Consider the following 23,684-nt stretch of genomic DNA (forward strand, 5'->3'; position numbering starts at 1 on the left):
GGAAGCCGTTGCTATGGTGGGAGCCCTGCGTGGCAACGCCCCGGACCCCTCCTCCCCCCCACCCCACCCGGCTCCGCGCGCACGCGCGTGCCCGCCCGCACCCGGGGGGAGGGGAACCCACGCACCCCGCAGCCCCCCTCCCGCCCGGCCGAGGGGGTGGGTTGCCCAATCACGTGGGGAGCCGCCGGGTGATTGACGGCCGTCACGCGCCGGCCGGCCAATGGTAGCGGCCCCTCTGCGAGGCGGGGCGGGATTACCTGCCCCAAGGTGTGCGCGGGGGGGAGGGCGAGGAGAGCACCGAGGGGAGAGTGGGGGGAGTGAGGGAGCCGTGAGGGAAAGGGGGGGTTGGGCGGCTGCCGGGGGGGCAAAAAGAGGACTGGGGCCGTTTGGGAGATGAAAGGGATTGAGGCAGGGGGCAGGGGAGCGGTTGGGGGGCAGAGGCAGCCGTTGGGGGGCACGGGGGGGGGGGGGGCATGCAAGGGGGCGGCTGTGGGGCGGTCACGGCCCTGGGGCGGTCACGGCCCTGGGGCAAGCCGGAGGGCAGCCCGCGGGGGGAGGCGGCCTGAAAGAGAGCAGATGGGGGCGGGGGCTCAGGAGAGCTGGCGAGGAGGAAGTGTGGGGCTTTTCTTTCTTTCTTTTTTTTTTTTGAGGGTTTTTTTTAATACCTACTTTGGTGCGATCTCAGTCAGGCACTCCTGATTGGCTCAGGCCGGCCGCGCTCGCTGTGTGCTGCAGGAAACCCTGTGCATTTCTTCGCAGCGGCGGCGGCAGCAGCACTAACAAGCGGCGCTAACAGGAGCACTAGCGGCAGCAGCGTCCCCGCATGAATCAGAGCGGCATCTATTTCAGGTGGCTGAAACAATGAACGATTTGTCCTCGGGACAAAGCTGACCGCTGAGAAAACGCTGCTGCTGAGACCGGGGGGCTTGGAGAAGCTGCTGTGGTTATTGCAGTACTGCTCAGTCTGAAATGCTACAAAAATATTATTTCCATAATGTTTCTGGGCAATGAAGCTCGGGCTTTTTGTAACCAGATTACAGAAGCACCTGCTAATGTTAAAAAATGTATAGACAGTTAGGTTTCATCACTGGATCCTGACTGCAGTGGTGTTCCTGGCTTGAATTGATGAGCAAAGAGCCCCTGGCATCAAGCTTTTTTGTTGGGTCTCTGTGCCTGCTTGTAAGCAGAAAACAAACCCAACTTGATTGCATGTTTTCAGGGCTGGGGTATGAGGCAGCAATACTTCATATCAGGTTACAGCTAGCATAAAGCTGCAATAATAAAGGTGTGAGACATACCTTAAGTTTTCATCCATATTGTTGTTCTAATTAAGGGTCTTACATTTTGATTTTTTTCCCTCCTTGCTGCATACCCCAGTAGATGCCCTTTTAAATGCTGTTATGCTTGTTCACGTTGGACAGAAGTTGCTGAAGGACCCCATGTTGAAGATGCATGTGTTGAAAAAGCAGTCCTATTGTGTGAGGCTCTTTTGTTGGGTGGCTTATGCTGGCCAGGGATCCCTTTTGCAAGAGCGTTTGCATCAGATTTGTGGTGAAACTAGCAAAAGACCTACCAGTATGACTTAGACTTAAATTGTGGTGGGTGGGTAGTTCCTCCCTGGCTCTTTTCTGACATATTTAGTCAAGGAATGCTTAAATTTGGACCAAAGTCTTAACTGACTTTGGAAGCAGTAACAAGAATTGAGTAGGAACATGTTTGGTTTTTTGTTCTTGTTTTTTTAAACTTACAGTTCTAAAGTCAGATAAAATGCCTGTCTAATAGTACAGCTTCAGTCCTACAAATATGTTTCTCTGGACAACTTGTTCTGGTCCTGTCTTTCTGCCGTGACTGTTAGCCTGGTGGCAGTGCATGCTGCGTGGCTGGGAGAGAAAATCAAGGCAGGTGCTGTTTGGCGATGCACAGTGCCGTAGCAGACCTCCATCTCCGGTGGCACGTAACGGAGACCTGGGGCAGCTGTGCTTTTTAGTCTTAATTGATGTGGGTAATTTGTCCGTTATTGTTCCAAGCTTTCTCTTCATAGATCGGTTTCGCTAGGAAAGAGGGGTACAGAAGTAAGACATTCTGGGGAGGAGGGGAAGGGATGATGTAAGGCCATGAAAACAGGGCTGGGGCTGTTTCATGCTGTATACTTATAAGGGAAAATGAGTTGGAACCGGCCTGTTGGCTCAGTCTGTTCCAGGAGGTCTTGTTGCATTTTTGGAAACACTGCAGTGGGTTGAGAAGGTATCTAACTAGTTAAAGGAACCTCAGCAAGGACAGGAACTCCTTCACCAGCAGAGTAAGGGAGATCTCTCTCACTTGTTTCTGTCTCATGGGAAAGATGTGCTTGCTCTGGGAAGGGCACTTTCTGAGAACCACAGTGGCTTTTTGAAAAGGTTTCATTCCCCAAAAGACAAAACAGCATAGCCTGGTGAGGCATAAACACAGCGGCTGTGGTGCTTTGAAGAAGCTAGAGGCAGGAGCTGTGCGCCAAGACGCGCTGACAAGTGCGTGGCGTATGGTGGTACCCTCCTGCCTTAGCACAGGGCTCCACAGGCTCTGCATGCTGTACCAGCACAGGCACTGGGAGCTCTAGCTCGGCACCGGGAGCTGCCTGCCGGTGATTAACAGTACGTATGTCATGGTTTGGGAACCCCTACTGTATGTAAATCCCGTGCTGCTGCTTGTGTAGGGGAAAGGGAGTGTTTTTCCAGTCCTGTGCTGCTCTCCCAACTCAGCAGCCCATTCCTCACATGCCTGTGACCTTAAGCATCACCCCAAGCGTTTGCAGTGCTGCAGTTTCCCTCAGAGAGGGCTTGCAGCAGGGTCCTTGTGCAGCAGCTACGTAGCTGGTGTCTCGGTGCCTGAACCGAGGGAAAGCTCCCTGTTTTGGGGACAGCAGGAGGGAATTTTGGTGCCGCTTTCTACTAGCTCCCTTTTCATCAGTCCTGCCCTTTTGACGGGACAGGGACGTGGGGCAGAGGTGAGGAAGTTGTGCCTTGTGGCTTATTGCCAGACTGACACTAACCCTCTCATGGCTTACTGCTCCACTAATGCACAGCCAGCTGCTGTGGTGGTGTACGCGTGAGCAAGGTTAAGGCTTCCAGGAGCTGAGACTCACCCAGGGTTTCAGTGCAATACAAGGTTGTTATGAAGAAAAAAATGAACGCTGTTGATTGCTACAGCATTTTGGAGACGGAGGTTTTTTACTAGCTTGGCTGCTTTTCAACACTGAATAAGCTTTGTCCTTTTTCCCTAGTGTTAGAGCTGTAAATAAGCTAGGCTGAAAGCTCAAGCTGGATGTTTGGACAAACCATCTCGAAAGGTGAATCTCCCTCCCTCTCTTAAGGCAAATGGCATTTGCAATTAACCTGAAACTTCCCTCCAGAAAATCCACCCCCCAGCCATGGGGGAGCCCAAGAAATTTCACCAATCCTGTAGCTGGTGGTGACCGCTTTGGCTCCAGTCTGAAACACCGTTGTGAATTGCAGCCGACAAGCATCTGTCCAGTGAAGGACCGCTTCAAAACCCAGCATGGTCAATACAAAAAGTCACCCATGGACTCCCGTTTGCGAATGAGACCCTGCATCAACAGAAACCAAAGATCAATACATCCACCTCACCGACTTTCTAGCATTTGAGATGGTGACTACTTGCTTACTTTATATGCCTCAGCTATTTGAACTCCCCCTCCCGTCCTCCAAGCTACTGACTCATTTCCTCCTCTAAAACCTTCCTTTTTTAGCCTTTCACTCTGAAGTATTTGGTGGCTGTTTTGAGCTGCCTGCCTCATGCCTTACTTAGGCAAACTCCTACATGACAGCCCTGCAAGCCTTGCTTTTGTACCATGGAAATCTTTTTTTTCCCCCGATACTTTCAGTTCTGAGGGGCAGTTTTAGCTACTGACTGTGCTCTTAGGCAAATTGCTTCTTTGCTGTTGAAAATCAGGGAGGCAGACAATTGGCAAAGCAGCTGGTGAGCTGAGACTGCCGCTGCTTATGCTAATTGCTGTTGTCTCCCTGTTAGCCCCCGCTTCCCCCATCTGTCTGTATCCACCTGCTGTCTTTTCATACCCTTTCACCCTGATCTCGCAGTTTGAACAGGGATCGCAGAGACTCCTCTTTGGCTGGACAACCACCCTGCAACCGCAGCGCACCCGAACGGCAGGATCAGGCCCTGACTTTATGTGCTGTCTCAGGCAGCAAAGAAACAGGCAACGTCCCCTTGTGCGAGGCCTGACGTGGTGGTGGCCCTGAGCTTTGGTCGTGGCTGATGGATGCTACTGTAACCATGCGAGCTGAGTGTGCCTGAAATGCAGTCCGTTTTTCTCAGGGCTTATGGAATATTGGCTCTGTGCTCTTGGCGTCGCAAGGCTCAGCAAAGATAATTTTAGACAGGAACAGAAAGTCTCTGTAAACCTTACAGTCATAGCTATTTCACTGGCAGAAACAAAGCACTGAGAAGCCCATTGCTGAAACATTCTGCTTAGTAGATGCACCGGAATCAAAATTTAAGGGGAAATTTTGGGGGAGGAGGAGAACCTAAAGGTGATTTCCAGAAACTGCTTTGATGCTCCATTCCTTTTCCGAGGAGGTGGTGTGGCACAGCAGGTAGCGTGCAGGGACCAAGAGCCCGGAGTCTGGTCCAAACCCCTGCCCTAGCCTATGGGGTGAGGCTGGGCAGGCTGTTTTTCCCCTTTGCCTTAGTTTCCCATTTGCAAAGTGTTAATGTTGTTACTGCCTTTTCTATAATGCAATTTGAGATTTAGTGGAGATTGGAGCTGAATGTTGCTTATAAATACGTGCTATTTTTACATTAATGAAAAGGCTGTCCTAAATTGCTGAGGATGAATGCCAGGACTTGTATTCTTTTTAATTTGCTCTCAGCTTCCACAATTGCTGCAGGTTGCAGGCCTTTTAATTTCTGTACTGTAAAAACTCTGCAGGCTATGAACAACTGGACCAAAATCTGGCCCTGTTTACTGCTGTAAAACCTGGCTAATTTTATCACCCTCATCAGAACCATTCTGGATTGAGTGTGATGGGGAAGGTAGACCGATGCTTCATTACCTCTGGGGCATTTTCACTGCTAGAAGGACGTAGGAGGGAATAACACAGGGCGGCAGCTCAGGAATGGAACAGCCCCATGTTAATTTAAATATGCAAGAATGTCATCAAGCTACTCCTACCTGGCTTGTTTAATTTTTTTTCCTTTTTTTTTCGCTTTTGTTGCCACTAAAGTGCCTGTCCAAAGTACTTTGTATGACGAGAATGAAATGCATCCTGCCCCAGAATCAGCTTAAGGACTAGCCACTCAACTCTCGCTTAAATCCTCAAAATAGGCAACAAGCAAAACTTACAATGATGTGTTGGTTTCCCTGCATGCACGTGAATTGGATCTTAAATCCCCCTCAGTTGGAGGAGGGAGGTTCATGTTGAGCACACTGAGGCCATGAACTCCTCTTAACCAGTGGGTAAAGCTTTAAGCAGCATCTCTGGCTGTAATACCCGAATGCTTTGCAGCATTTAGTGCGGTTACGCTCCTGGGCTTTTGCTGTGAGACACGACTGTGTGCGCAACCCCTTTTATAGAGGGGGAGGGCTGAGCCGAGACAGGCTGCATGACTTTCCCAGCCTCGGGCAGGAAATCTGTGGTAAGTCTGATGAAGTCTTCACTGCCTTTACAGGGTAACACCCTAACCTTTAGGCCATCTCTTCTCTGCGCATGTAAGATGATAACGCTACTACATCGAATGCGGCATGGCTGCACGAGTTTCTTGGAGAATAAGCACTTACGGCTTATGTGGGCTTTGTTCCAGGTGTGGAGGTGGTTGCTGCTGAGATCTATCTGCAATGTCATTAATAATTTTTTATTTCATGACTAGATTAACCCCCACTCCTCTCACACTGTGACCCAGACAGAAGGTTGTTGTAGCAGGTTGGTTTTTTATGATAGGGTTTGCGCTCAGCTGCATCAGAATAATGAAGAAACCTCTTGGTGGTGTGTTGCTTCCGCAGGACAGCTCTTTCTTGTAGCTTGGGAACTCCAGGCCTGTTTGTGTTTGTTGCGGCTGTGACCACTTGTTGAACCTGTCTAGGTTTAGCTCTCAGGAATGGGGGGAGCTTGGCTCTTGTTACTGGGGTGGTTAAAACTGGGAGTTCATAAGGGGGGCTCCTGAGGGTAAGATTAGATGGCATGTGAATTAACCCTACCACATCTATCACCAATCGTGCAAGGTGCTGTACAGGCATAGACTGGAAAATCCCCACCCTAATCTGCTTACTGTCTAACCATAAGATAAGAAACACATGGGGTAATGAAAAAGGAAGCAATGAGACCATATTAGTCAGCATGATGGGTGTTCATCAACAGCAGCCTGATAGCTGGGAAGGATTTGCTAGAGGGTAGAGAAAGCCCCTTCAAAACTGTCCGAAGTAGCACTGAATGTGATTTCTGGGAATGTGGTGTTGTACCAGGGGGATGCTCTGAGAATTTAGGGTGGTTACTGGAGGCCTGAGTTGTAGGGGCAGATATGGAGAGGTAAACGCTCCTTTCCAAAGCACAGCCCTGGCTGCTGTGACACTGGTGAGAAGCCACAGCCCTGCCAGTGCCTGTGGAGCACAACTGGGGCAGGCAGCAGGACAAATCTGCCCACAGCCTGGGACTGGATGGGTCTAAGGGCTATGAGAGCTGGCTGTGCCAGCAGTGTTATGGGTGGGTGCTAGGGAGAGCAAGCACACCAGGTTGCACTCGCTTATTTTTTTACCTTCCAATGTATCAGGTAGTCTAAAAAAGGGTGTTGCTTTCCTGGTGAACCTGCCTCACACATAGATAGACAACACTCCTACCGCTTCTGCCACTTGGACTGTGCGAGGTGAGGTGGAGGAGTGGGAGGATACTGCAGAGAGACAAACTGGAAAAGAGGAGGGTCTCGCTGTGTTTCCTGCAAGTGTGCAGGCAGACAGCACACAGCCATGGATGGGAACCTCTGGCAGTATCCCTGACCTCTCTCCTATCTGTGTTGTGGGTGCGATCGCAGCAGGATGTGGTCTTTATGCATAGATCAAGAATGGGGTCAAGAGTGGCTTGATAGCTATAGCTCTGCTAGCCATCTGGGCTGATAGCTGCGCCACGGTGAGCTATGTGGTCAGTCCTGTCCAATGAAGCGGCTGTGGGGAAGTCTCCACTGACAAACAGGGCAGCGTGAGTGGAGCAGCCCTTTCCCACTGGCCTCTTTAGATCTGTTCTGCGCCTGCATCTGTGACGGTGGCCTGTGCTTGGTGTGCTGGCTCTCCTCTGGCACTCCTCCGGCTGGAGAAAGGCTAGCTGGTCTGGTAGGATGAAACAGCTTGGTGAGCCTGTGTGTTTCCAGTCTTCAGCAACCAATGGTGTCTTTCTGAGCCATTGCATTGCCTGAGTAGCACTGCTCAGATCTCTTGATGGGCAGTCACCCAACAAGCTGTACGTGGGTGCTGGCAAGGAGCATGACTGCAGCTGCATTTCTGAAGGAGGCCAGGAAGCACGGGTTGCCAGTCAATGGTGTATGGGCTAAATCTGGCCTGGCAGAGCAACTTCCTTGTGCAGGCTACCCTGCAATCCTTCCCCAGGGCTCTGGCACTTCTGCTGGTTCAAAAAGACTTGAATGTAACCAAAACACAACTCCCGGACAGTGCTTCCCTTGTCAGATCCCCAGCCACAGAAGTCTTTCTCCCAACAGACGATGCTTTGCTCTCACAGTGCTCAAAAATGTACTTTTGACCTTTGCTCCAGCTCCAGGGGCCTTGCCTCTGGGCAGGCGGTTGATTTACCCTCCTCTCCAGGTTCCCGAGTCTCTCGGTCCCGGATTCAAAGTCAGCATCAGCTCGGTTCAGGGTGGAGGTGGCCCTGCAGACCTCCCTCCTCCTGCCGGGGAGGCTGGGCCCTGGGGCAAAGCAAGGCTGGTTTGCCAGTTGCAGTTTTGAGGACAGTGCCGGTCAAACGCAGGTGGAGCGGGAGAGCAGAGGGCCGTTGTCCCCTGCCAGGCCAGCTGCCTGCTGGTGACTGAAGGCAGGGCACCATCTGGTGGCATGAAACCAATTTGTCCGCACGTCTGTCGGAGAGCAGTGCTGACTTTCTCAACCAGATACAAACTAGTAGTTTCCAACTCTTTTTTTTTTTTTTCCTTGGTTGTTTTTTTTTTTTTTTCTCTTTCGCAGCATTAGGCCCCTCTGCGGCTTTCCCTACGTGTCTGATGTGCTTGTTTCTCCCCATCTGCTGTGACCACCTCTTGCAGAGAGGCTTAAGCTGACAAACTTGTCCAGCTTCAGGTTGTTCCTGGAGCATGGTACAGTTTCTCAGACTGGAAGGAGCGTTACAGAGCTGCAGAGGGAATTGCCCAAGGACAGACTCTAGTAGAGCCTGACATGTGGCAGCTCCACTCCCATTAGAGCTGTCCTAGGTCAGATCAGAGGTCTGTCTAGCCTAGTGTCCTCTTCCTGACAGCAGGTGCCTGGGGAAGGGCGGACAAAGGCAGTGAGCTGGCAGCAGGAGATCAGCTAGATGCTCTGCCAGCCTCCAATGTGCAGGCAGGAACGTCCTGAGTTTGGCATCGTGTCTCTGTTTTGAATAACCTTCTGTGGATTTCATCCTTCCTGATTTTGACTCGTCACCACTTGAACCCATGAAGACTCCTGGCGTTCACTACACCTTGTGGAGGGGCAGCAGGCTTCTGCCCTGGGCCAGGAGGTGGGAACAGCTGTCCAAGGTTGCGTGGGCATCATTCATCTGCGTGCTGGGGCTTGTGGCTCAGAGTATGTGCCAGAAAGGATTGGTGGCATATCACTGCTGTCTCTCTTTTCCAGGTCCCTTGGAGGGACAAGATATGCCAGATGTGTCCAGATTGTGGATCTGCTGATCTTCAAGCAGAGAGGAGCAGTGGCACACAGCTGAGAACCAGGTGTCAAGGTGGGCCTTAAGAAGTGAGCCTTGTACGTGAGCTGTCTGTATGAGATGGGGTGGTTTGACTCCTCTAGATCCCCTGAGGCCCCAGCTGTTTGAGGGCTACTGGACACTTGAGCTTGACTGTTCCCTAAGAAGGCAGTGCCAAAAACCAGGTGTAGAAAAATGGAGGCCTATGTGTTGTTTTGTGAAAATCATGGCAGTCCAAGCTCTTTCTCACCCAAATTCTCCTGTTTCTTGGCTGGGTCTTGCTTCTGTTGTGGGGTCTTGTGAAACCTGGATGGTGAGGACTGAGGTGTTTCTCCCCTCGGCTGGCAGGTTACACAGCTGCTGGTGTTTCTCCAAGCAGACCAGTTTCACGCACTTCCCTTTCCTTTTGCTGTTGGCTTCCCATGAGACATCCCATCAGCTTTCCTGTTCTCTCACTAGCGTCTTGGACTCCTGGAGCAGTGCTGTCCCCTGTTTTCTTTGGACTGGAGCCCCAGCAGCCACTAGAAAACACTCATCTGGCTGGTTGCTGTTGCTTTTGTCATGTAACCAAATGCAGGTGCCTCCTGGGCTGTGAACATGTGTCCCAGCACAGCTTGCCTGCCTGGGGTGGAGAAAGGCCTGCAGAGTTGTGAGGAGCAGGCTGCGAGCTAGGAGTTGTGCCAGGCTCTGAAACGGGCACCCCTGCACTAAAAAGCATCTTGTCCAATGTTTAGGTCTGACTGCTCTCAGTGCTTTAGGAGAGGGCAGCACAGGACTGTTTTTCTGTTGCTCCTGTGCCTTCCACATGAGCGGGGAAAAGCAGTGGGGCCACTGAAAGTCCATCTTTGCAAATTCACATTTTGCCACCAGAGAGCTCCCATCCTTCACACCAGTCCAAGGATGAGGAAATAGTGGCCAACATGGCAAAAAAGTCCCTCAGTCTCCACCACATCCCAGCTCTTGTAGTAAGGGCCGGACTCTGTGGTGCTTGCTCTGCCTTTTAAAAAAAAAAAATATTCTTTTAGTGCTTGGATGAGTTTTGCCCCTTCATTGCAGGCTTCTTATGAAAGCGGGAACATTGAGGCTAGCAATATTGAGGCTGGCTAATGAGAGAAAACACAGTAAGCAGGTGGAAATTTGGTGGCAGCGATGCAGTTTTCCTCTCTCTGGTGGTTTGGACAGTCTTGCTGATGGAATAGCAGGGCTTGAGAGGGTCTGCCTGAAGCACTAGCCTCGCTGCTAGTAGTCCTACAGAAGAACGTGGCACTTCTGCTTGTATCTGTGACTTACGGTTCTAGAAACAGTGTTGGCACATGCAGTAGGTTTAGTTTTGTACTAATTTGAGTTTGTAATCACCAGTGATATCACTTTTCCTGTTTAATTACAGGGCTGAAGCATCAACTGCCCCGAACAATGTAATTCTGGCCTTTTCCATCCACTCTCCTCCCTTCCAGTGCCTGGCTCCTTTCCCCCTCTTATCTGGCACTTTCACAAACACATATGCCATCCTCCCACATTTCTGCTTTGCTGAGGAGACAAGTCTTCCACACTTGGAGGAAAAGATGGGTAATTGGTTTAGTTCAATTAATATGTGAAACTGGTAACTGAAAAATTAGTCCTGGATGAGCAGTCTGAACACTATATTGAGTTTGGAAAAATGACTGCGCTCCCTTTTTTGGGGGCCGATGTGATGTCTTGCCTTCCTTCTGTGCCTCTCCTCCCTGTTCCTTACCCGTGCTGAGAGCCTGAGGAAGCCCTGGCTCACCTGGAGCCTGTGAGACGTCAGCCAAGGAGCAGTTCTTCCCTTTGTGGGCACCCCCCGTGGCATCTTGGCAGAGATGGATCTGCAAATAGTCTCAGCTCCCTGCTCCAGCAGAGACTGAAGGGCCCATCCTTGCAACTGCTCTCAATTTGCTCAATCTCCTCCATTTTTGTTTAGACACCCCTTTTCTGTGGTGCCCTATACCTGACAGAGATCCCAAAGGAACTGAGGGTTGGGGAGCATAAGGCACTAGAGGTCAAAACACTCACATCGCATCAGATCTAGTCTCTCTTGTCCTGCTTTAGAGCCACTTCAACAAAGGACCTATCTGCCAGCAGTACCTAAAGTCCATACCTCAAAAAAGCAGCAGTAGCCAGATATTTTAAAAAGCCCCTACCTCTAGAGCCTCAGACCAGCGGGTGTTAGCTGTGTGACTCTGCCCCAAAGACTGGCTTCTTCCCCTCCTCACCTTGTGTGGAGATGATGAGTGAGGGCCACGCTTGGCTGTAGCTGCGGCCAAGAGGCAATGCTGTTCAAAGCCCAGGGTGCTCTCTTGGAGAAGATGGTGCAGAATCATCAAGCTCCCTGCTTCCTGGAGTGGTACATTGTGCCACAGCTTAGTGTTGTGGGAGTTTTTATTGCAATTTTTTTTTCTTTTTTTATTTTTAATTTTCACTGCTCGTCTTGCTTCTTGCTTGGAGTCCTGCAAGATGCCTTGGGAGGTAGGTTCCCTGCAGGTTTCATTATGCTGAGCACTGACTTGCAGTCACAGGATAGGGGAACTGGGGACCATAGGTAAAGGTAAAAGCTCGTGTTAGTCTAGAAAGCATGATCTTCAAGGGAAGACAGAGGGAATTAGAAGGTTGTTTAGTTTAAGGAAGAGACGACTTCAGAGGTTATAGCAATCTCCAAACATATGTGAGGTCAGCGGTGGAAGAGTAATGTGTTCTTTGTGTTCATGCTAGCTGAAGACAAGCTATATTAGTCTTAGATCATAGCAAGGGGCATCAGCATTTGGGATCAGAAAAATGTTTCCAAGGGTGAGGATAGCAAACCAGTGGACTAGGTTACTTGGGAAAGAAATGAATGTCCTTTCTTGGAGGTTCTTAAAAAGCAGCATCAAGAACGGTGTAACTTCCATCCATGTCCCCAGCTGATCTGTCAGAGGACCTCGTCAGCAAAAGTTTCTGTGGCATAGAGAGAGGAACCACACCTCCAGAAGTGGAGAGTGGAAGCACGCACTGCCTGGCAAGTCCCCTCTTCTTAGGCCTAGGATCTTTCCCGTGATGGATCCACAAAGGTTGTGTGCAGTGTCTGTTGGAAACTGAGTCACATAGTGCCAGGGAAGAGAAGGAAGTCCTTCAAAATCCAGGTGGTTACCAGGAGAATAATTTTACTCCAGGTAACTCAGGACACATCTCTGGCACTTTTCAGTCCAATGTGGCTTCCTTCTGACCCTGGCTGGAGTTAGCGGTCCAGAAATATTATCCTAGCCTGGGGATACAAGCCTGTTCTGCAACATTATCCCTTCTCTGGTCAGGAGCAGCTCTGGGTGCACTGGGCAGCAGCATTACATCAAACAAGATCACCCCAAGCTAGAAATAGAAGCTTGTAGCAGTCCTAAGTACAGATCCACCATGTATGTCCCTGTTTGCAACAAGAGACTGCAGCAGCTCAAGTAGTTTGGAAGAGGCCCCCGGGGCATTGGTTTCATTCTTGGGAGCGCTGGGTTAGGCAGAATTGCCAAGGCAAGCCAGAAGCTCTGCTTGTGCTTTCTGACATATGCAGTGAGCTCCGTCTCGCTGAGAAGCAAACCAGCAGAACTGAACAGCCAGCTCGGAGACGGAGATCTTATCCGCAAAACACTCCCTCCCTCCTGCTGAGCTCCCTGCTCTGGGTGCAGAGCCTGATTCTCACTCCAGCATGCAGGGATTTTAAATGGGGTGTGAATTAATGCTGGTGCCATATGAAATGTCCTGTCTTTCTCCTGAGCAGCATAAAGGATCTTTAGCATGAATGAGAATTGGCTCCAATGCTGCAGCAGCTGCGAAGTGAGTTCCACTTCTAGCTGAAATAGGTTGCATTTTGACTGAAGCATTTTTGCTATCCAGATTTTCACCAGAAACTTATATCTAAAGAATGTCTATCTTCAGTGATCATCAGAACAGCTTCTTAGCCCCAAAGAATCCTGCTTTTGCAACAGAGCTGCAACACAACTGCGTCACAGCACCAAAACCCTGGATGGACATATGCCCCCTGGAAGGCTGTCTGACCTGTAAGGGTGCTTCAAAGCAGAAAGACTCCTGCAGTTGTAAACCTGGTGCAGGTCAGGGGAAATGTTTCAAAAGTTAGGGTGAGTCTGGGGGCGTACATATTGAAAGATCAGCATATGCTAGCGTGCATCTGTGTGTGAATATCCACAGGCAAAAAGGAGCCAGGGCTCTTCTAGAGTGGGAGAACTTGCTTCATAATTTATTTACATGCTCCAGCTCTTGCATTTTCATGAGGCTTAGATATTTCATGTCAGAACAAACACAGCACAGGAGTGTTTTGTTTTCTAAGGTGTTGATGAAATCATTAAGGGGCTCTGTGTCTACTTGTGATTTTCCACTTCTTTGAGTTTACTTTGAGATGTGAACATAAAATCTGGCACTCACAGGCACCATGTGGATTTGTGATGGTCTTGGGAGCACTGCTTCTCCGTAAAACAATGTCTTGATCACATCCAAGCACAGATGTTGTTTGTTTGTCTGTGACAGGTGTAGCATCAGTGATATTTGCTTGTTGAGCCATCCAAGTCATGCTTTAATGGAAATTCTTTAAAGAAGTTACAAATAGTTCATTTTAGTACACTGGTTCAGTGAACGCTGCAGTAAACCTTTGGAAGAGAAGCTGAATTATACAAATAAGAGAGTTATGTGTGGAGGGGAAATGGACAGCATTTTTTTTAATGGCATATTGCAGTGGTTACCAAGCCTTATGGTTTTGTCAGCAGTCTCAGGATGTTGTATATATTTTTTTTCTTAAAATTCCAGCTGCTGGAAGGAAGATATTGCATAATAGTCTCCATTTTCTCACACTTGTGGTTACTTAGAAAAACATGAAAACATGAGCTGAATGTTCCAGATAGGATGTTGAAATCAAAACCAAACACAATGGAAAACTTGGTTTATAGCTTTAAAATCCAGACGGCAAATAAACAGCCTTAGACTGGCTTAGAAATTCTGCAGTTTGGAAATGTATCAATATCTGACTTTTGGGACCTGACCGCTGGCATGAGGACACATGTGAGTTTGGAATCAGAGTTTAGTTTCTTTTTGGTTAGGCAATACTAATTTTTATAAAAAGTAAATATTTCTCTAAAATAAAATACTTTTAAAATATTTCTCTGGTGAGAACACCTCTTTTTCAAAACTTTCTTTAGCATTGCTTGAGTCTCATTTTGTCTCTTGTTTTGTTTCTCAGCGAATTTTGTTTTGTTCTGAGTTGAGAATTTCATCCTGAATCTCTCTTGGTTCATGCTTCTTTTCCTCTTGACTTTAATGGTTCTGTCTGGAGATTTCCATTTGGTTTGGTTTTGATGGTGACCTCGGATTTGGTGTTTTCGTCCTTTCCTCATTTTGGCTTCTTCATCCTGCTCTTTGCTTTGCAGCTTTGTTTTGAGCTGGTGGGAAAATTCCACCTTGGGTGGTGGGTGATGTTGCACCTGGATGTTGCCTTTTATCGGCTGAGCGCATGATGTTTCCGAGTGTCTCAGTGCAGCCACTCAAAGTCACATCTGAGCTCATCTTCTCGTGACTGGGGAAGTTGTTGGCTTGTTTTGTTTTTCCAGAGGAGATGACGGAATTTTTGGTGAAAGACATGCACAGTGCAGGAATTCATGGAGAGGGAATTTCAGTTCTCCGAGCAGGACTGGCTCTAAGGGTCTGTAGTGGCAGACTTTGTGGTTGTACTGCTGGTGAAGCTGTTGGGTGGTGTGAGAGAAGTTGGAGGATGAAAAACAAAGAGATCCTTCTCTCTCCTATCACCCACTTGTGTGGCATGGGAATGACGATTGTGTATCTTCATCCATGCTGCAGCCTTCAAACCAGGTTGTTCTTGCACTCCACTCCTGGAGCTAACAGGCAAATTCAGGCTCAGATGCTGGCTTGGCCCAAACTGTTGTGCTTTCTGAAAGTTGGAAGACGGAGGTCTAAACACACTTGCTGTGGGCCTAAGATCTTGCTCTTAGGAGCTGGCTGGATTTGGCACAGCCCCATCCACAGCAGCTAGCCTAAGCTTAGTCCTTCCAGCATGAATATTTAGAGCTCAAGCTACAGTCATCTCAGCAGCCAGCAATGAGAACAGAAACCCTGTTGTACCCCAGGACTTAACCCTGCCCTTTGTCTTGCAGAAGAGGTCCCTTTTCTGACCTGACTGACTCACTCCAGGTTTTATGTGGTGAACTGTATTCCCTATTTGCAGAATGAAAATAAAGGGTCTGCAAAGCCCTGGTTGTTGGAGTCCCAAAGAACAGAAATGGGATGAGTATGACCTACATGGGAAGCTCATGGCAGGAGTTATGTGTTGTGGAAATCCTAGCCCAGGGAAGGTGAGGAACGAGCATATAGGACTGTCCAAGGCTGACAGCCCATCTGAAGAGGATCCTGAGGTACGCGTGACAGCTGTGGGTGCATGAATGAAAGGTGCGATGGTGTGAAGTTAGTATATCTCTGCATAGCCCAGCTTTGGAGCTAGTATCTTTAGAGCCAGTACAGCTACCGGCTCTTGTCCAGAGACCGTCATCCTGCTCTAAACCTGTCCTGGACTGTTCTGGAAAGGGTACGGTTTCTCTCCTGTATTGTGGGAGGCAGATTGCTTCCATGTGTCTGCATTTAGGGGAGAAACCACGGGTGGGCGTTAGTGCTTCCACGCAGTACTGAACTCTGCAACAACCCTTGCTGACTGCCATCTGTCAGCTTCTCCGGCAGTCAGGCTACCAGCATTTAGGACCGTTTCTCCCTTGGGGAAATTTCACCTAGGTGAAATGATGTTTTTAGACCTGGACCATCAGGTGTTTAGGATGTACTATCCCTGGTGTGATTTTTCTTTTCCAGATGTCTTTTGTTATTTTGTTAAGGTTAGAAATCCACAGGATAAGATCTGCAGCTCTGAGCATGATATATGAGATAGAAATGTCTTAACCATAGACGGGCTTGCTAGAGCTTATTTGTCAGAGTCCTTGTCTTCAGAGCTTAAGTGTTTGTATCTGTCATCCTGTAGTAGACCCATGGCTGTCCAGGACTCCGAGGCCATGTGGATGATCAGCAGTCGAGCTTTTCTATTCCATCTAATTCAGGCCTTTCCCGGTATTATCAACCTCAAATGGCCCAATATGTGCTGGGTGCAAGGCAAGGGCTGATCCATGCATTAAGCAATGTATACAACAGGCTGCCAGAAGGTGGGGCGGGATTAGCTTTACTCCCATTTTAAACCAACAAAGAGAGGTGCCTCCAAGGTTTAACTGGCATAGACTGGACAAGACCCAGAGTAACCTAATCGAGCTGGATCTGCTTTGAGCCGGGAGCTGGACTTAATGACCTCCGGAAATCTCTTCCAACCCATATTACTCTATGATAAATTCAGCAGCATTATATTGTAGGGGACTTGCTAGAGACTACGTAGGAAATCTGTAACAGAACCAGTGCACCTGGTAACAGACCCTGCATCCTGCCACTGAGTGAGGCTGCCGCAGGCCCTAAGATAGGCTGAGCTATCCCAGCTCAAATAAATAAAAGCAAGAGTGGCATAGCTGGGGAGAGAGAGAAGTGGGGAGAGGCATTCCTTTGAGCCACACGTCAAGTCATGCCTCATAGCACGGACTGACTTATCTGTGTTTGCTAGCCTTTAATAAATGGTGTGTACACACATTTTAGAGGAAGCTGCTGGATGGCATATAGTGATTAGAAGCACTTGAGCAGTCAGGGAGAGAAATGGAAAGTTAGAGGTGGCATGGCCAGGTCTATGAAGATACTGTGACACTGCTGGTCTCCAGAGTAATTGGTTACCCACTTCTCAAAACACTCATTTCTGAACTGCTACTTAAAATTCCTAAGCGAGGACTTTGCAGAAAGCATGACCTTAGAACAGGGCTGGCAGTACTCGGCATGCTTGCTGGAGCAAGATGCAGTAGCAGAATGAGTGGAAAATCCCAATTTTTATTTTTCATTACAGGCTTTCTCAGCTTCTCCTCAAACTCCAAAGTGTGTGGGTGTTTGACCATCAGAACCCAAATCCGTGAGCTGTGGTAGATCTGAGAGAAGTGGTTTCTGACAGATCTGATGCCTTCAGTGCTTATTTCTCCTTCCTTCTTCTTGCCCAGCCCGGGTGTTGTTGCAAGGTGTCTGTGATGTTTCTCAGCAGTGTTTTTGATATTTGCCAGTAATGCCTGTGCCTCATTCATGGTTTTGTTTGGGAGTGGCTTGCTGGAATACTCTTACCTGAGAAACGTCTCCTGTGGAATATTTGTTCTCTGTGAGGAGTTTTGTTTTTCCTTTTCTTTTAAAACCAGGTATGCAGTGTAAGAGCATGCAGAAAATCTGTATTTTGGCCATGTTCTGTAATATTTACTTGAAATTATGTCCTGTAAATATTCTTGCCAATAAACTTGAGAGTATCGACAGAGAGAGCGAAGCTCTGTCATGTGGTATAGTAAGAAACTTTCTCAGCATTGGGGTATAAGGGATCTACTAAAATGTCTAGTTTCTTGTTAGAATAGGGTAGGACAGGAAATACAAAATACAACAACTGGAAATCAGAGGTGTCCATTTTGTCCTTTTCCCGGTCTACATGCAGGGTTAACCTGAGTAAAACTTCCTGAAGGCTGTTTGTCTGTCCAGTGGCATCAAGTCCATCCCCTCTCCTGGCAAACTGCTCCGCATCTGAACAGGATAAACTAGGTGTGCCTATCCCTATGGTGTTTGTAGGGAATCTGGGTCTGTTGTTTCATTGCCTCTAGGCCTCTGGGGACTGCTGAAAGGCATGAATTTGTTCCAGAATAAACTGAGCATGCGTCTGACTTGTGTGCATGTTTGTCCTTCAAACCCCTGCTTGAGTGATTACCTCATGGTGCTGCCCTCCTCTCTCTGTGTTCCCAGAATTTTTGGATCTGTAAGCAATTGTTCTTTGGGGCACTAGATCTCTGTTCTAGTGAGCTGGAGGGAAGTTTGTCTGACCTGGGAATGCAATAAGAGCTGCAGAATATTTTTGGAGAGTTACCGAGGTGGTTTTACTGCAAAGATACTCAGGTGAAAGTCATGGTGAGACTGAGGTGTATAGCCCTGCTGTGACATGCTGCCAGGTTCACTGCAGACAGTATAATACTGGGAAAATTTACATTTATTCCCCATTCCTTGCCTGGATTGTTTTTTTAAGCCCTAGTTTTTGCAAGTTTTGTGCTGTGCAAAAGGAGGGAAGGTTAGCACTCTCCTTCCTAAGGCTAGGAGATGCCTTCCTGTCCTACAAAATACACACATGGCTAAGGCATTGCCATGTTCTTCACGATGTCTCCACCACCCTTCCTTCCACCTGTCCCCTGCACCCCCCTCTGCTATCTGTACAAGCCCCTCTTCAGTTCATTAAGCTTAGAGGTAGCCCATGTACTTCGTTTGCAATGTGCCCTGGGCCTAAGAAATGAGTCTTAACCAGTAGGTTTACTTACTGATGTGCACTGGATGTTCAGGGCTTTTGGAGGTGTGTGCTCACTTTGTCCTAAGGACAGCAGATGGGGAGTAACTTTGACACTGCATCATCAGGAGGCCGATGATCTGAAGACTGCGGTTTTGGGTTGCTATAGACCTGGAGACTGAGTGTCGCCTGGTGTGAAGAGTTGGTGCACAGGCCCTGTGACCCTGGAGAGAGGCAGAAAGTAATAGAGGGAGGTGAAGCCAGGGCTTTCTGTCCTCTGCTAAATGAGATGTAATGCAATGATTTTTGCATTCTAGGGCATTTCTGTTGTCTTTCGGTTTGCATCTGTGGATTTGAAGATTGTTCTGAATCTTCTGAACTCTGAGGAGCCTGAGAAAAACAGGCAGATGGTTTGATTTGTAGCAGGAAAGAAAAAAGTAGGGAAACTGTTAACTGTTAGAAATCTATTTCCACCCCTCACCTTCAATAAAACTCTTTGGGGTAATATGCAGAAGGTGTAGGTTTGGAAGGAAAGGAATCTGCCTTTGCATGCATCCTGGGACCCCTGTGAACTCAATAGCTGAAGTGGATGGAGCCAAGTAGGAACACAGGAACGGTGCTGAACTTTGGGCCAAGAGATGTGTCGAGCCAGATGGGAAGGAAGCTTGGAAAGAGCAGATGGCTCCCTGGCTTTTATATCTCCTGCTAGCCCCCAGTGCACATGTATTTTTGGAGTTATATCCCTGAAGCATCCAGAAGAGGCAAGGAGATACTACCCAGATGAAGGAGAATTGGCTCTGCTTCCTTCCTCAGCTCTGTCTCAGACACCAGCTGGACGTGACCTGTCAGCATCTGGGGAACTTCCAGGCTAGGCCTCTGCCTTTGGCAAACTGTATATGGCACATGGATGATAAAAGCTTACTATTTAAGGGTGTGTGGGTGGTGGTGGAGAAAACCCTTCTTTTATAAGCCAGGGCCTTTGATTAAACAGGCAGTGGGTTCTTGCAATGGAGATTAGTTGAGTAGTGCTCTGGCATCCACATCGGCTGGATTGTTTACTTGCCGTGGGATGTGCTGTTGAAGCATGGACTTCTGCCATAGGGTGATCATGTGGGTCTTATGTTCCCTTGTTTGCCCACAGGTGTCAAGGAGAGACTCAGAAAACGTTGGCCTTGGCACAGCTGTGGAAAGGACTGTGGTTGTGGGGGTTTGCAAGCAATGTGATCTCACCCATGCCCCCAGATGCCTTTACAGAATCTGGCATCTCACTGAACTACCGCCCCTTCTGTGCCTGCTTCATCTTGACTCCTCTGTACTTGGCGTTGGGAATGGTGCACTGCAAAGATATCTTGCAGGAGAACATTTCTGCACTTCCTCACAGTCGTGCCCCAAGTCAAGGTGTGGCTGGTTCCCAGACCAGCTCCCTGTTCCCTGGTTTGTGTTTGTTGCTGTAGATGCATTGCTGCCTTCCAGCATTGCTTCATGTCACACTCTTCACCATGGGCTTGCAACCTCACATAAATAGCAAACCTCCCTGGCACTGTCTGTCAGGTGGGCTTACTCAGCCTGATCCCAGCTGAGGAGGTGCGCTGAGCCTGGCTGAGCCACAGGGCTGACATATCATACCGTTCCTGGCCGCTTGCAACAGCGAGGAGGGTTGCCTGATTGTCAAGGTGGGCAGGACGGGAAAGAAGGCAGTTTCCTGGCCATGCTGTGAATTTTAGAGAAAAGATACATATGTGGGTTTTTGGGAAGGGGGGATGACAGGCTTCCATTCAGTGAGACACTCGGGCAGCGGAGTTCAAAAGAGTGCTCCCTTGTCATGCGGCCAGAGGAAGGGTAGGATTGGTGCCTGAGCACTGGGGTGAACAGAATTAAGGCAGGGATTGAACTGGGAGGTTGGCCAGTGTGTTTTCATGGCTTGGGAAAGAGAGGAAAAGGAGGGACTTGCCGGCTGGATTCGAGTATGTGTACCTGCAAGCAAATGTGAAGTGTCTGCAAAGTTTTATAGGACTGGTCTGGTCCTATAGGTCTCACAGAGAAGCCAAAGAGTAAAGGTTATGAAATATATGTGTGGTTCTGTACACACCCTCGCCCCTTCTCTTTTTGTCCACTGAAAGTGCATTACTCCTACATATGAAGCACAGAGCTTGTGGTAGGTACTACTTTGTTTCAGTGGATTGGCAGGTTTTCCTGACTGTTACAATGTTCTTGAAGGGCCTTGTCATCCTTTGCAGGGTAGCTCTTCAGAATACTTTATGCCCCCTTGGAAGTTATCACTGTTGTGCCTGTGCTTTTTGATGTCATTTTGCTGGATAATCACTGGCATTGCCTGCCTCTGAGCGCTCAATGTATTATACAGCTGCAATTTAATTTTTCCCTCGTAAAACTCCCACTGAGAGAATTGGTGTGGTTGGTGATCAGGGCAGATATTCAGCTGTGTCAGTCTTCACAGGATGACTTCTCTACAAAATAGGCAAAACCGTAATTACAGCTAAAGCCTCTTATTTCTTCTGTATAATTGTGTATGGCTGGCAGCGAGGATGTCAATGAAAAAGCAGTGAGGTTCTTTTTAAATTGATATTAATGGGAATAGACACATGGGGAGAGATACATGAGAACTACTTCCAGCTTAGAAGTAGCAGCTGCAGAAACAAGTGTTACTTGTTTATCAAGACCGTGGTACGCCCAAGAGGAGGAAAATGCACGAGGCTGGGGTTCAGCAGTTGGGTCCCAGGTCTCAGCCCATGGTTGTTTGAGAGCCCTAGGTAAATCACCTCACTTCATTCTTCCCGTTCTCTCCATTCGCTTATACTGGGAGCTCCCTGAGCCAAGGATTGTCTCATGAAGTTGAGAGCTAGCCAACCACCCTCATCTTATGGGCCATGTCCCCAAATGCCCACATGGCCTGGGACTCCTCTCTGATCCTGAGACCAGCTGTTGGTTTACTTCTGCTTGTTATTTTCTTTCCAGAATCTTTAATCTCTAATCTCAACTGTTTGGCAACTAATGACTCCTAGAGTGGCAGGACACTTTCACCACTTGAAATCCAACAGCAAGGGCTTCACAACAGAGGATGGCTTGTTGTGGGGACTGGTTTGGGCTGTTGTTCTCTTGAGCATGGGTGAGAGGGTTTTGGAGAAAGCGGCTTTCATGTGGGGTCAGGGTCAGAGAGGACTGCAGAGGCAATTACTCTGTCTTCAGTGGGATCGCCCCCGCTTGCCACAGGCTTCAACTCGTCTCACCCCAGCAGTGAGTCACACATTGTGACTGAGCTGGTTAGGCCCAGGCAGGGAAGGGAGAACAGCAAGGGATCAGAGCTGGAGGCATCTCCAGACCCTGCCTGACCCCCAGGCTGGAGGAGGGAAGGGGGGAGGGGACTTCCTCAGGAGGGGAGCAGAACAGAGGCAGCTTAGAGGTCCCTCACGTTTCCTTTTTCCCATGGCCACTCTCTCAGCCTCCTCTGTTCTGTGGATTCCCTGCAAAACCCAGCTTCTGCCTCATGCAAAGGGATGTGCTTCCCCTGGTACCACTTCTTTCATGGTGAGAACCCTCTGTGCACTTTCTTCCCCATACCCTCTGCTAGGGGATGTCCAGTTACACAGACACTGTGTCTTAAGGAGAGCCTCTTGGCTTAATTCACTGATCATCCACATTGTTCCACCTGCCCTTGACATGATGTTCCCTCACCCATGTTGGCTCTGGAAACCCCCTTGGAAGGGCCCCAGTGTTGCTCACAATGAAGCAGGTGGGATTTCTAAGCAGCCTGAATTGTCTCTTAAAGGACTTGTAGAAGCAGATGTTTGAACCCCTGGGTTTCAGGAAGCTGAGGTACTGTGTAGATGTTCTCTGTATCTTTTCTTCTATAATCTGTATCGTGGTAAGAGGTCTGCAACCTTCTTTTTCCCCTCCTACTGTTTGCAGCCTGCAAACTAGCATTCATAATAGAAAAAGTGAGGCTGTTTTAGTTTCTCCTGTGATTCTGGAAACTAGGGCCCTAGCAGGTGCCTTCATCTGGCAGTGGGGAGAGGATGTCCTGGTTTTGACCTAAGTTAGAACCACCCATTTTCCTTGTTCAAGTCTGTATAAACAAAGGGGTGAATTACGTCCAAAATGGAGACTGTTGGGGTGACCTTGAAATATTGGACCCTTTCACAGCCAAAATCCTTTGGGGTGGGGGGAAGAGAGCCCACATTCCTGACATTATCAAAGGGGACATTGTTAATTTTGTGTGAGGGTGGATTACTGTGTGGCATGCAATAAGTCATTAATGTTAATCAATCATAAGTACAAGGAATATGCCTTTTTCTTTATTAACAGTGACCTCCCAGAGGGACTTTCCCCCTACGGTTGAAAGGAAGTATGCTGAGAGAAGAAAGAAATAAATAATAATGCAATTAAATGAGAGGTATTAAGGCATGTTTTTGATCTCCCTCCCCTGATTCTGGGCCTTGATTCAAATCTCATTCAATGTATTCAGCTATGTTGGGTGTTCTTGAGCAGTAACCTTGCTTGTGCTGGTTTTGCAACTAGAAGTTCAACTAATAGCCATATTGACAGCTCCCCAAATTCACAGTTTACTTCTCCAGGAAAGATCTGATCTTCAAGAAAGATGCAGAAAGATCATACAGGATAGGTCTTCAGCCAGTGCAAGCTGACTTCAGTCCAGTGAACTCCAAATGATTTGTGGTATTGCAGCACTTAAGCACTGAACTCCTTGGTTGTGTCTGCAGATGCTGTACCAGCATAGGAGAAAGAAGCAGCTCTTACCACTCAGAGCTTCAAATTACTGTGTAACGAACAGCGAGATCTAGGCAGAGGGACACAGTGGCAAGCAGCAGAAAGACAGGGCTTTAATGCACTACCTTCCTGTCTACTGCTTTATTTTTTTTCTCATCAAAGCAAAGCTTTGTCCTGGAATTTGAATGAAAAAGAGAAGGTGCCTTTGGGAGTAGTTTAGATGAAAACTTTTGGAGGAGAATTGAATTTTTCCTTGGGAAGCCAACAAGGGGTTCAGAAGACATGTCCTCATCTTTGAAAGTTAGAGATAGCCAAGGTGTTAGTCCTGCTTCTGCTGCTTGCATCAAGAAAGCATTATCCCACCTGGCTGAGTGATATTATTTGGTTGCCTGTGTGTTTTCAAGCCCACAATCGGAGTGCTGGACTGTAAACCCTCCAGGCTTCTTGCTTTGTACAGACTCAGCACAGTGCGACTTCTGCTTGATGCTGAAGTGGCCGTGGCATACTTGTAATGACTGCCTCAAGGCATGCTCAGTTCCTCTGTATTTTCGTAGTGAAGTGCAGCCAAATAAGGCCTTTTTGTTGTTGAGTGATTTCCTACTAGGTAAAAA

At 48.4% G+C, this 23,684-nt stretch overlaps 1 long non-coding RNA gene and 1 other non-coding gene across 2 annotated transcripts; both read left to right on the forward strand.

Moving 5' to 3' along the window:
- The first annotated feature begins 162 nt into the window (after positions 1-162).
- LOC143158632 (uncharacterized) lies at positions 163-22,737 on the forward strand. Its single transcript, XR_012995044.1, has 3 exons — positions 163-267; positions 8,840-8,942; positions 22,654-22,737. It is a non-coding gene; the product is annotated as an uncharacterized LOC143158632 (long non-coding RNA).
- Positions 18,102-18,230, forward strand: LOC143159156 (U6atac minor spliceosomal RNA). Its single transcript, XR_012995147.1, has one exon. It is a non-coding gene; the product is annotated as a U6atac minor spliceosomal RNA (small nuclear RNA).
- Positions 22,738-23,684: the final 947 nt, after the last annotated feature.

This window comes from Aptenodytes patagonicus, chromosome 3, assembly GCF_965638725.1.
Source record: "Aptenodytes patagonicus chromosome 3, bAptPat1.pri.cur, whole genome shotgun sequence".
Lineage (NCBI taxonomy): Eukaryota > Metazoa > Chordata > Aves > Sphenisciformes > Spheniscidae > Aptenodytes > Aptenodytes patagonicus.